This window comes from Chiloscyllium plagiosum, unplaced genomic scaffold (assembly GCF_037043375.1).
Source record: "Chiloscyllium plagiosum isolate Xiang-an unplaced genomic scaffold, Cpla_swu_hap1 HiC_scaffold_35, whole genome shotgun sequence".
NCBI lineage: Eukaryota > Metazoa > Chordata > Chondrichthyes > Orectolobiformes > Hemiscylliidae > Chiloscyllium > Chiloscyllium plagiosum.
In genome coordinates, this window is record NW_028270173.1 from 36849060 (window position 1) to 36861659 (window position 12600).

General features: G+C 41.9%; 1 pseudogene; it reads right to left on the reverse strand.

Moving 5' to 3' along the window:
* Positions 1–4228: 4228 nt before the first annotated feature.
* Positions 4229–11978, reverse strand: LOC148140663 (muscarinic acetylcholine receptor M2-like; annotated as a pseudogene).
* Between the last annotated feature and the right edge of the window lie 622 nt (positions 11979–12600).

The window sequence follows — 12600 nt, forward strand, 5'->3', positions numbered from 1 at the left end:
CACAGGACCCTATTATAATAATGCAAGTCCTGCCCTGAATTGCCTTGCTGACATGCAACTGCTCACATTTATCTAAATCCAACTGCGAGTCCCTGACACATCAGCCTAGTTAATGAAAATCCCTTTTTGGTCTGTGATAACTTTCTTGACTGTCGCTGATATTCGAGTCGAGAGTGTGGTGCTGGAAAAGCACAGCAGGTCAAGCAGCATCCGAGGAGGAAGGGAACTGACGTTTTGTGCATAAGCCCTTCATCAGGAATGAGGCTTGTGGGCCACGAGGCTGCGAAATAAGTGGGGTTGGCTGGAAAATAGCTGAGAAAGCAATAGGTAAATGAAGGTGATGGAGAATGTGATCGATCGGGGTGGGGGGGTGGGTTGGAGCAGATGGATGGGAAAGGTAATGGACATTTCAGGAGGGCGGTGCTGAATTGGAAGTTTGGGACTGGGATAATGTGCGAGTAGGGGAAATGAGGAAACTGTTGAAATCCACGTTTATCCCGTGTGGTTGCAGGGTCCCAAGTTGGAAGATGAGGCGTTCTTCCTCCAGGTGTTGGGTGGTAATGGTTTGGCGATAGAGGAAGGCCAGGACTTGCATGCACTTTACGCAGTGAAAAGGGGAGTTGAAGTTTTCAGCCACGGGGTGTTGTGGCTGGTGGTGTTGGTGGGTGCAGTTGTCCCAGAGATGTTCTCTGAAATGATTGGCAAGAAGGCATCCTGTTTCCCCGATGTAAAGGAGACCACATTTTGTGGAATGAATGCTGTGGAAGACTTTAGTAGAGTAACAGGTAAATTTATGACGGATGTGGAAGAATCATTTTGGGCCTTGAACAAAGGTGAGGGGAGTGGTTTGGGTGCAGGGTTTGCACTTCCTGCAGTAGCAAGGAAAGTTGCCTGTAATGAGGTGTGGGCTGGTGGGTTTGGACCTGATGAGGGAGTTGCGGAGAGAATGATTTCTCTGGAATAGTCTTAGAGATGGGAAGGGGAATATACCTCTTGTGGTAGGAACTATTTGGAAGTGGTGGAAGTGTCAGAGGATAATGCGATGCATGCGGAATTTGTTGGGGTGGAAGGGAAGGATTGGGGGGGTTCTGTCCTTGTTGTGTTGGGAGGGGTGGCGTTCAAGAGCGGTGATGTGGGAAGTGGAGAAGATGCACTGGAGGGCATTGTCAACCATTTGTAAAGGGAATTTGCGATCTTGGAAGAAACAGGCCATGTGGGATATTCTAAGGTGGAATTAGTCATCCTGGTAACACATGCGGTGCAGGCAGAGGAAATGGGAACAAGGGGTGCCCTTTTTACAGGAGGTGGGGTGGGAGGAGGTGAAGTCTAGGTATCTATGGGAGTTGGAGAGCTTGTAGTAGATATCTGTAGTTAGTCAGTCACCAGAGACGGAGATGGAGAGGTCCAGGTAGGGGAAGGAAGTGTACAGGTGAATTTGATGACGGGATGGAAAGTGATGTGAAAGTTGATTAACTGTTCAACTGCCTCGTGGAAACACAATGTATCACTGATATAATCATCGAAATAGAAGAGGAAGAGGTAAAGCACGGTGCCAGTGTAAATGTGAAAGATGGACTGTTCCAAGTACCCGAAAAAGAGGTAGGCATAGCTGGTTCCCATTTGTTCCCCTTTGGTTTGGAGGAAGTGGGAGGATTGGAAGGAGAATTTGTTGAGGCTGAGGGCCAGTTCAGCAGGTGGGTGAGGGCGTTGGTGGAAAGGAACTAGATGAGATGGAATGACAGGAAGAAATGGAGGTCTCGGAGACCTTCATTGTGGCAGATTGATGTGCACTTGGACTGTCTCTATGGTGAAGTTGAGCGGTTGAGAAGCAGGGAAATAAAAATTTTGGAGGAAGTGAAGAGCGTGGGTGGTTTCCCAAATTCTAGATGGGTTCGTGAACTAAGGGGGACTGGATGGTGTCAAGGTAGGCAGAGATGAGTTCAGTGGGACAGGCGCAATCTGAGGCAGTGGGTCGACCTGGGAAGTCAGGTTTGCAAAGTTCTTGTAGGAGACTGAATCAGGCGGTGCACGTTCATGGACAATGACGTTGGAGGCTCCGGATGCAAGGGCCCCAGAGCTAATGCGGTTTTGGATGGTTGGGAGATAATAATTTGGTGATGGGAAGGGAGGTCGTGGTCGAGGAGGCAGTAGGAAGATGTGTCTGTGAGTTGGCACCTGGGCTTCAGCAGTGCACCAAACGACTACTGCGCCTCCATTGTCTGTGGGTTTGATACTGTGGTTGGGGTTGGAATGGGGGGAGTGGAGGGCTGTGCATTGTGAGGTGGGAGGTTGGAGGGCTGTGCATTGTGAGGTGGGAGGTTGGGGGGGGGGATGGACAGGTTGACGTGGTCGATGACATGGAGGCAGTTTGAAATGAAGAGGTCAAGGGCAGGTAAAGGCTCGCACGGGTTGTCCACGTGGATGGGGTGTGTTGGAGGCAGGAGAAAGTGTCCTTGGTGGGTGGGCGGGAGTCTTGATTTAACAAGTGAGCCCGGAGGCGGAGGTGATAGTAGAAAAATTCAAGGTCACGGCGAGTATCAAACTCATTAATCTGGGAGCTGAGACCTTTGCTGATGACTAAATGTTCATTCTCAGTGAAGGGGAATGTCGCCTGCAGTGCCAGTTGTGGCGTTATCTGGAAACTTACTAACCATTCCTCCTACATTCAAATCCAAATCCTTTATATAAATGATTTTTTAAAAAAGTTAAACCAGTACCAAACCATGTGACACACATCAGGTCACAGGCTTCCAGTTTAAAAAATATTGTTCCACCACTACTGTCAGTTTGGAGGAAGTGGGAGGATTGGAAGGAGAATTTGTTGAGGCTGGAAATGCACAAAAACGTTTCACAAATATCCAGTTCGTTTCCTGGGAAACAGTTTGTCTCATCATTTACATTGAACTTTCGTTCATTGAATTCACTAGTTCATAAATGTCAAGATTCTGCAGATTCTAATCAAGCTCAGCTTACCTTCATGCAGTCATTTATTGTTCACTGATAACTAAACTCAAAGCAGCCATGTGTGTAACGGTTTTTATTTAAACTAAATTTGAGGTCAGAACTTAATGTGGTTAAATTCAAATATTCAGTATAGGAATGGATTTAATACATCGGCACCAGTCTGCTCTAATGATTATGAACGAATGGAAAGTCAAGGGAGAAATTTGTCTTTCTTCAACTGTAGCTTTCATAATGATTGGTAATGAATACAAAATGAGGCGAGGTAAATTACTGACAGATATTGCACATACAAGAATCACTAGATTTAGATTTAGGTTTAGATTAGATTCCAGTGTGGAAACAGGCCCTTCGGCCCAACAAGTCCACACCGACTTTAATTGTATTTTGTGGCATACAATTCTTATCATTCAGACAAAATCAGCGATTAGTGATTGGTCTTAATTTGCATCATGTTGTAAAATGAACATATTTAACTTTACATGAATCTGCCCAATTATATGTTACATGAACTTTGGGAAACTCTCAAATATATTCTAATAACAAGGATTCATTTAAGAAATATTAATCATGATAATTACTTTGGAGATAATTCGTATTTGTTTCCATTAACACAGAGATGCCTGCATAATCTGACATGATAAACATATAACCTTAAATTTATCAAGCACATATTAAGCTCAACACAATTTCTATACCTGAACTATTCATAATGTGTGAGCAGAGCCTATTTTTTCTTATCTTACAGCTTCAATGTTCTTCCACCGACAGACGAGAAGATGCTTGAAAGTTCTTTTGAAGATTTGATTACACAGTGCAGACCAAGCTGGATTGATGGTTCTGTTAGTATAACAGATCCAATATCCAATGGTCCAGGCTGTGTTGGGGATACAAATTGGACAGAAGGCATTAGTGAGCACCATGAATTATAATAAGATCCTGGTGATGATAAATGACAGTAGTATCAACGGGGTGGGCCTGATCACTGTATTTTTCACTGTAACAGTTACCATCTTCTTCTTAGCAATGGTATTGCTCATTTAGAAAATCCCATGAAGAGCTCTGATCCTTTTGTAATTTCTATTCTTGCCACTATGACCTTGATTACTGAAGTACAATCACAATCGTCACATTTTGAGACGTGTTCATTATTGTGAAGCCAGACAGTGCATCATACAGCAGAGAGTACTGTTCCCAATTTCATTATCTCTCCATAATTGATTCTTTGAGAGTTCATCCCGATTATTACTTTACCAGGTATTTTGTCCTATTGCGTTTTGATGTGCATCAAATAATTAGAAGTATTGGAGGTTTTGTGACATTTTGGGCCCATGACTTTGCGGATTGCTGGACTGGGAGAAGTAATGCCTTTGTTTGTTTCAGATTCTGTTTTGCCTCCTTCATTTTACTCCTGCTTGCTTGAGATATGCGCACATGTCAACCCATCATGACAACAAAGGGGATTTAGAAGGTGGCTATGGAAATGTTGAAAGCGATGACTGGATCTGAGAAGAACTGTGTATTGCACTCGCCCACAATAACTGTCCAACCGCCAATGGTGAACTGCCAGGCGAGAATTATGGGACCCAATAAAGAGAACAAAGAAAAGTTACAGCCAAGGAACAGGCCCTTTGGCCCTTTAAGCCTTTGCTCATCCAAATCCACCGTTTGAAACAATCGCCCAATTCCTGAGGATCTGTATCCCTCTGCTGGCCATCTACTCATGCACCTGCCCAGACGCACCATAATGAATCGACAGTGCCTGCCTCTACTACCACTGCTGGAAACGCGTTCCATGCACCTACCACGCTCTGTGTAAAGTACTTTCCGCGTGTATCCCCCTTTAACTTTTCTCCTTTCACCTTGAACGTGTTACCTCTCGTTATTGAAATCCTAACCCTGGGCAAAAGCTTATCTTTACTCAACCTGTCTATACCCTTCATGATTGTGCAGAACTCAATCAGGTCCCCTCCCCCCACCCCCGAATCGTGTTTTTTCTAATGATAACAATTCAAACCTACTCAACCTCTTATTGCAGCAAACAACTTCCATACTAGGCAACGTCCTCTGGTAAACCTTCTCTGCACTATATCCAATGTGTCCACCACAGTGTGATGTGGCGATCAGAACTGTACCAGTATTCTAAGTGTGACGGAACCAAAGTCTTGTACAAAACTTACAATGACCTGCCTGTTCTTATACTCAATATCATATCCAACGAAGGCAAGCATACCACATGCACTCTTGGCCACTCTATCGATCGCTGCAGCCACCTTCAGGGTACAATTGTCCTGAACTCACAGATCTCTGCGCTCATCAGCTTTTTCCAAGTCTCTTCCGTTCACAATGTAGTTCGCTCTAGAATTAAACCTTTCAAAATGCATTACTTCACATTTGCCCGGATTGAACTCTATCTACCACTTCTCCGTCCGACTCTCCTGTCTTTCTATATTCTCCTGTTTTCTTTGATAGTCCCCAATGCATTTTGTTACTACACCAAACTTCGGGACATGGACAAACTTACTGATCAAATCTCTTTCAGATAATTTGTGCAATCAAAAGCAAAAGTGGCCCCGACATTGATCCCAGTGGAACACCACTGGTCATGTTTCTCCATTTTGAGAAATTCCCTTCAACTACTATTCTCTGTCTCCTGTTACTCAAACAGTTTTTTATCCATCTAGCAAGAACACCCTGCACACCACGTGACTTCACGTTCTCCATTGGTTTACCATGGGGAAACTTTTCAAATGCTTTACTAAAATCCACGTATATTACATCTACAGCCTTTCCTTCATCGATCAACTTGCTCAATTCCTCAAAGAAATCTCTTCAGTTGGTAAAGCACAATTTACCCCTCAGAAAACCATGTTACCTATCACTAATAAGCCAATTCTTTCCAAAATATGAATAGATTCAATCCCTCAGTACCTTCTCCAGCAACTTTCCCACCGCTGAGGTCAGGCTCACTGATCTGTAATGACCTAAAATATCCCTACTACTCTTCTTGTACAGGGGGACAACATTAGCAACATTCCAGTCGTCTGGCACTTCACCTGTTTTTAAGGATGCTATAAAGGTATTAGTCAGGGCCCCAGCTATTTGCTCTCTCGCCTCCCTCAGGAAACTGGGATAGATCCCATCCACTACTGGGGATTTGCCCACCTCAGAAACCTTAAGCCTACCTAATATATCCTTCCTCCTTCTGTCAACGTGATCCAGAGAGTGGCACGGTGGCTCAGTGGATAGCACTGCTGCCTCCAAGCACCAGGGCCCAGGTTCGATTACAGCCTCGAATGACTGTCTGTGTGGAGTTTGTACATTCTCCCTGTGTCTGCGTGGGTTTTCTTTGGGTGCTCCGGTTTCTTCCCACAGTCCGAAGATGCGCAAGTTAGGTGAATTAGGCATGCTAAATTGCCCATAGTGTTAGGGGTATTAGTTAGAGGGAGATGGGTTGTTGTTTGGTGTGTCGGTGTGGACTGGTTGGGCCGAAGGGTCTGTTTTTGTAGGGAATCTAATCTAAACAACTTCTATCTCTAATCTTGACATTCATCATGTCCCTTTCCTCACTAAACACTGACACAAAGTAATCATTGAGAATCTCACCCACTTTCTCAGGTTCAACGCACAACATTCCTTCTTTATCCTTTAGTGGACCAACCTTTTCTCTAGTTACCCGCTTGCTTCTTATATATGAATAAAATACCCTGAGATTCTTCCTAATTCTGTCACTGAAGTTATTTCTTGACCCTTTTTACCCCACTTGATTCCTCGTTTAAGATTGGTCCTACTCTCCCGGTATTCCACCAAAGCCTGTTCTGCTCTTATCTGTCTGCACCGTACATACGCTTCCCTTTCCTCTTGGCTAGTCGCATGATATCTCCTGTCATCCACGGTTCACGAATCTTTCCATTCCTATCCCATATTTTCAAAGGAACATGCCTATCCTGCACTATCTTCAACCTATGTTTGAAAGCCTCCCACGAATCAAATGTAGAAGTCCCTTCAAATAGCTGCCCCCAATCTACATTTCCCAGCTCCTGCCGAATTTTGATATAGTTGGCCTGAGCCCAGTTTTGTACTCTTCCATTAGGACCAATCTCATCTTTGTCTACGAGCATTCTAACACTTCCAGATTTGTTGTCACTATTCACAAAGAAATCCCCCATTGCAATTTCTATCACCTGGCCTGCCTCATTATCCATCCGAAAATGGATAGCCCCCACGCTGTAACAATCATTATTGCCATTTTATTTGTTCTTTTCACGTGGTCGATGTGGGGCGGTCAATTAACGGTCAAGCTGATGAGGAGGTTTATTTCAGACACATTGGTAGCAATGTGATCCATAGGCAGCCAGAACTCATGCATCAATAGACTCAACGGCCAGTACCCAGGCACAATGTACATGGTGCATAGACCCATGGATAACTCCCCAAGAATCAAATCAGCGCAAACTAAGCTGCAAATAAAATAGTTGTTAATAGTCTGTAAATGTCTGTTTACGTTCAGAGAAAGCAGGTCTAGAATATTTGCAATAATGGTCACCAAACTTAAAGATCCTGTCACAATCACAATGACAACCATTTAGATTGTTCAATAAAAATCCTCTCTATGAGAAGTGAGCAAGTCTGTTCGGTCGCTTGTCTCATTCATCTCAGACTATTTCGCTATCATTTCTTTGTGATGTACAGCTGGCACTGAAGTGGCCTCGCAAAGAAAGAAACAAACAATAACAGTTTAAGAGTTAAAAATCCATATGTGTTGGAGCTAAAAAACCTACCGCGATGCTGCCAGACAGTATTTAAAGGAAAAGAAATGTCCTCCAAAAGCTTCAAAACGTTTTCAAGAGCTCTCAGAGATAGAGGTCTACAGCAGAGAAAAGAACAGTGCTTCACTCCATTGAGACTCTGCTCTTCAAAACGTATGACCTCACTGTTCTAATCTAATTTTCCAGCAATGGTGCATAGCCTACTAAACCTTGCAATCATAAGTATACTTCTGATTTAAAAAAAATGAACGCTTCTACATCTGACATAATTGCGTGATGACTCAGTGAGTTTTAGATTCCTATCACCCTCTGGATGAAAAATAGATGTTCTTCACATTCCTTTTGTTTAGCAGTGGTTCATAGTACTCCTGTAGATTGAGACAGGCCTTTCAGCCCAACAAGTGATATTATTGACGTTGTAAAATCATGTGAGGCAGAGGTTAGTTGAATAGAAAAATTCTTTTATCGAGTGTCGAAAATTTCAAAACTAGTGGCCATAATTTAAAGATGAGAAGAGAAAGTTTTAAACGTAAGTGAATGAGAACTATTTCACATGGACAGCCTTTCGCATTTGGAATGAATTGCCAGAGGAAGAGACAGATTCAGGTACAATCACAATATCGAAAAGACATGTAGCTATGTACATGAATAGGAAACGTTTAGAGGGGTATGACAAAACGCTAACAAATCGAATTAGCTTAGTCCAGGAAATCTAATCAGCATGCACGGGTTGGACTGTAGGGTTTGTTTTCGTGCTATATGCATTTATGACTTCGTCCATAACTCTTGTAATTCTGCATATCTAAATCGTGCCTCGCTCAGTCTTCTGTGCTGCAAGGAAAAAAAAAACATTTCGGCATTACAGACCTTCACGCTATCTTAGGTACAAAATCGTAGCAATAAATTAGACGAGAAAAGACATAGAAATCTTCAGAAATCAATTCCTTCCTCGTCTGCTCTTGTATCCATTCTGCAGTGAATTCGCTTGACCTCGAGGCTGTGTTTCCAGGAGGCTCTGCTGGCTTTACACCGGATATCGCTAATGACGGCCGAGGAGGGGAGATAGGAAGAAAGAAGAAAGAAAATGTACAGAAAGAGAATAGAAAAGAACGTTGCAAGCTCGAATTTGCGCTGGGAACACAAGTTTTAAGGCAGGTTTTTTGGCGGTGTGGAGGAACAGAGGGATCTTGGTCTACTTGTCAATAAAACATGTTGCCCCCCAAGTTGAGAGGGTTGTTAAGAAGGCGAATTGTGTATTGACTATCATGAGCTGGGTGTTGATTTTAAGAGCTGTGATGTCATTCTGCAAATCCACGAGCGCTGATTAGGCCACACTTGAAATGCTATGTTCAATTATGGTCACTACATTCCAGGGAGGATGTAGAAGCTTTAGCGATGGCACAGTAGAGATTTACCAGGAAGCTGGTATTTCATGAGGGAGATGGAACTTTTCTCAGTCGAGCAAAGAAGGATGAGATGTGACTTGATAAAGGTGTACAAGATAATAAGAGGTACAGACGGACTGAATGTTAAGAGATTAATTCACAGGGCAGAAATGGCTATCACAAGGGGGCATAAATGTCAGGTGATTGGAGCAAGGTTCAGCGGAAATGTCAAAGATTGGTTGTTTGCACAGAGAGTGGTGGGTGCATGGAATGCGCTGCCAGCGGTGGGAGTACATTCAGATAAATGAGGGATAGTTAAGTTATAAATAGGCACATGGATGATAGTGAATTGAAGGGTATATATGTCACTTAGGATATCAGGTCGGCATGGATGAGTTGAACCAAAAGGTTTGTTTGATGTTGTACATAAGCTTTCTATGTACAATGGGGATGAAAGTGATACTGAATTAGACAGGACAGCTGTATCTGCAAAATTCAGGGCGTCATTGATAAATGCATGTGGGAATGGAAAATACCATAGTACAGTGTTTATTATGAACTATTGAAAGGTGCACCATTATCAGGTGGATGCTAACAATCAGTAGATATTTTCCTACAATGGTTACTATGTAGAAATAAAACGTTTCGATTCCAGGTGACAGGATCACTGTCGTCACTACCTTGACAGTGAAGAAGAGATATAAATTAGGAAATTGTATTTCAGCCTTTTTTTACTAATTATTTATTAATTTAAAAAAAAGGTCTGTGATATTCAATGGTATGTTGTTTTGCTTATGGACATGAAGGGAATATAATTGGAGGTAGGATGAGATGAGAAATTCTTCAACTATTTAAGGATGAAATTTGCATGTTCTGATCAAGGAACGTCTGCATGTTTGTAATATTAAAATTACACCACTCCAGGTTACATTCTAACAGATATATTTGGACGCACTAGCGTTCGGAGCACTGATCCTTCATCAGGTGATTATGGAATTTAAGATCATGCTCACAGAATTTATAACCAAAGGAATCCAGTGTTATGGATATATGATACAGTAAACAATCTTAGATAGAAATTTTGATCTTTTATAATGGGATATGCAGGTTTCTATTTTTTGATTTGTAAATCCCAGAACTTCTTTTAAATTATATTCTCAAGACAGCACAGTTTTTTTTTCACAATAGGTTTGAAGTTTGTGTCCCAATGTTATGTCAGACTAACAAACCTTCTGTATAGTTTTACAGTTTTAAATGAATTAAAGCAGCTTTTGAGCAAAATAAAACGTAACTCTGCGAAAAACAAATCGACCCCAAAATAGTGCATGCACACAGGATGGAACATGACAGCTTCTTAATGACATGGGGAAGACGGCTGTGCCAAATGTCTCGACTGCATGACTAGTGGGTAACTGTGACAAAGAACATGACTGCTCTCAATTTCAGTTGAGATGTGAGACTGTCCAGCTGGTCGTCAATACGAATGGTGGCATCACCTATTATCAGGAACTTGTTATGACCACAACTTCTGTTTTTAAGAAGGAAATGTAAGCGCTCTATACCCACAGCTCTGGCGTAGATGTTTCACAAAGACCATAAGAATCAACGTTCTGAATTCCTTTCTAAACAGGCTTTGCATTCCCAAAAACGACTCCTTCGCTCATGTAATACCGTAGATGATTTCATCTGAACGCAGAAGATATCTCAGGTTACATTTGCAAAGTGGGCAGAATATTATTCTAAAATTAATACAGGATGGATGCTAAGGACAACGACTATTTTTAAGTAAAAGCAACAAACAAAATGAAAGTGATAGGAGAACCTGTGAGGAATAGCAATTCGTAAAAGTTGTGCTGAAGATTGTTGCAGACTTAACAGTTCACTTCACATTCCAGTGTAAAGAACTGTGTGATGCAACACGCATTAATAATGGCATGGCAGAAAGGGAGAGGGAATGGGCATTGAAAGTTATTGGTGTTACTACTGAAGTATTTGTTCACCTGTGCCATTTACATATAATTCAATGAGGCACGAAGAATTATTGGTGAGGTATCCACCAAAAAACAAAGGGATACATCAGCATTTTTTGGATCGTAACCTGCTTCTATTCTAACAAGACACCATTAGATAAATTAGGTGTTGCATTATATCAGAGGTGGCAGAATGTGAGTTGGATGATCTGGATTCTGAGTCGTCAGGGAACGTATTTCGGCATCTTTCTGTGGCCTATTTCACAAAGGTTCCAAAACTCTGAATTATTAGATGCATCAGATTTATGATTTCTATTTTGTCTTAGGAATTTAAAGAGTCCTTCCACGTCTATAGGAAAAAATCAAGTGGGAGAAATAAGGAAAATGGTGACCATCCATGAGCTCAAATGGATAGACGGAAGTCTAATTAGTAAATTAAGTGAAATTGTCACAACATGACACCAAGAATGAAAGGCGCTCTTTGAAAATTGCACCAGTTGGATTTATTGACTTTAAAATGTTATGAACATTAATGCATTTAGTTAAAAGATAAAAACAATGACTGCAGATGCTGGAAACCAGATTTTGGATTAGTGGTGCTGGAAGAGCACAGTAGTTCAGGCAGCATCCGAGGAGCAGCAAAATCGACATTTCGGGCAAAAGCCCGATGAAGATGAAGGGCTTTTGCCCGAAACGTCGGATTTGCTGCTTATCGGATGCTGCCTGAACTGCCGTGCTCCTCCAGCACCACTAATCCAAAAAATGCATTTCGATACAGTTTATAGTATAAAAGGCTGAACGTGAAGAATCACCGGAAATACTAATAGGATGAAGTACAGGGTAGGATACATTTCGAAGTCAGCAATTAAATAATTTATTATCTGCTGGTCCATATTTGTGAAACGACTGGTCATGTTCTTAGTGTTGGAGATAATGCTCATATTAAAAATGAACGGCAACGTCCCTTTTTAATAGAAACGAAAATTCTCCAGTGGTACAATTCAATTGCATGTAGATTGACATTGATGATTGCCACGAAACAAACAGGTTTATTCATTCTTTTCAATCAGAGCATGGCCAGAATACACGTCTGACCATACCGAATTTTCAACAACACATATACCATGAAAGACATAGCACACTTTCAGGTTAAACACAGCCAAATTCAACCAAAGTGGCATGGCAGCCTCTGTTGCATTTGGTCATTGACGAAGCAAGGGGGTCTGAAAATTTATAGGTTTTGTTGGCTTTTGTTTTCTCTGGGAACTTTACTTGTCCAATCGAGCTTTAACCAACCTCAAAATGTCATTATTTCAGATGAACGGATAGCTGTTTTAAAATAGAGATGAGGAAGCATTACCTCTCTCAACGGCTTGTGAGTCTGCATAATTTACTCGTCAGAGTGCGGTGCAAATCAGGAAATTGCATACACTGAAGGAGGAGATAACTAATTTTTAATAGGTAACAGTTAGAAGCACTGTCAGGATGAGGTCAGCATGCCGCATACAAAATAGC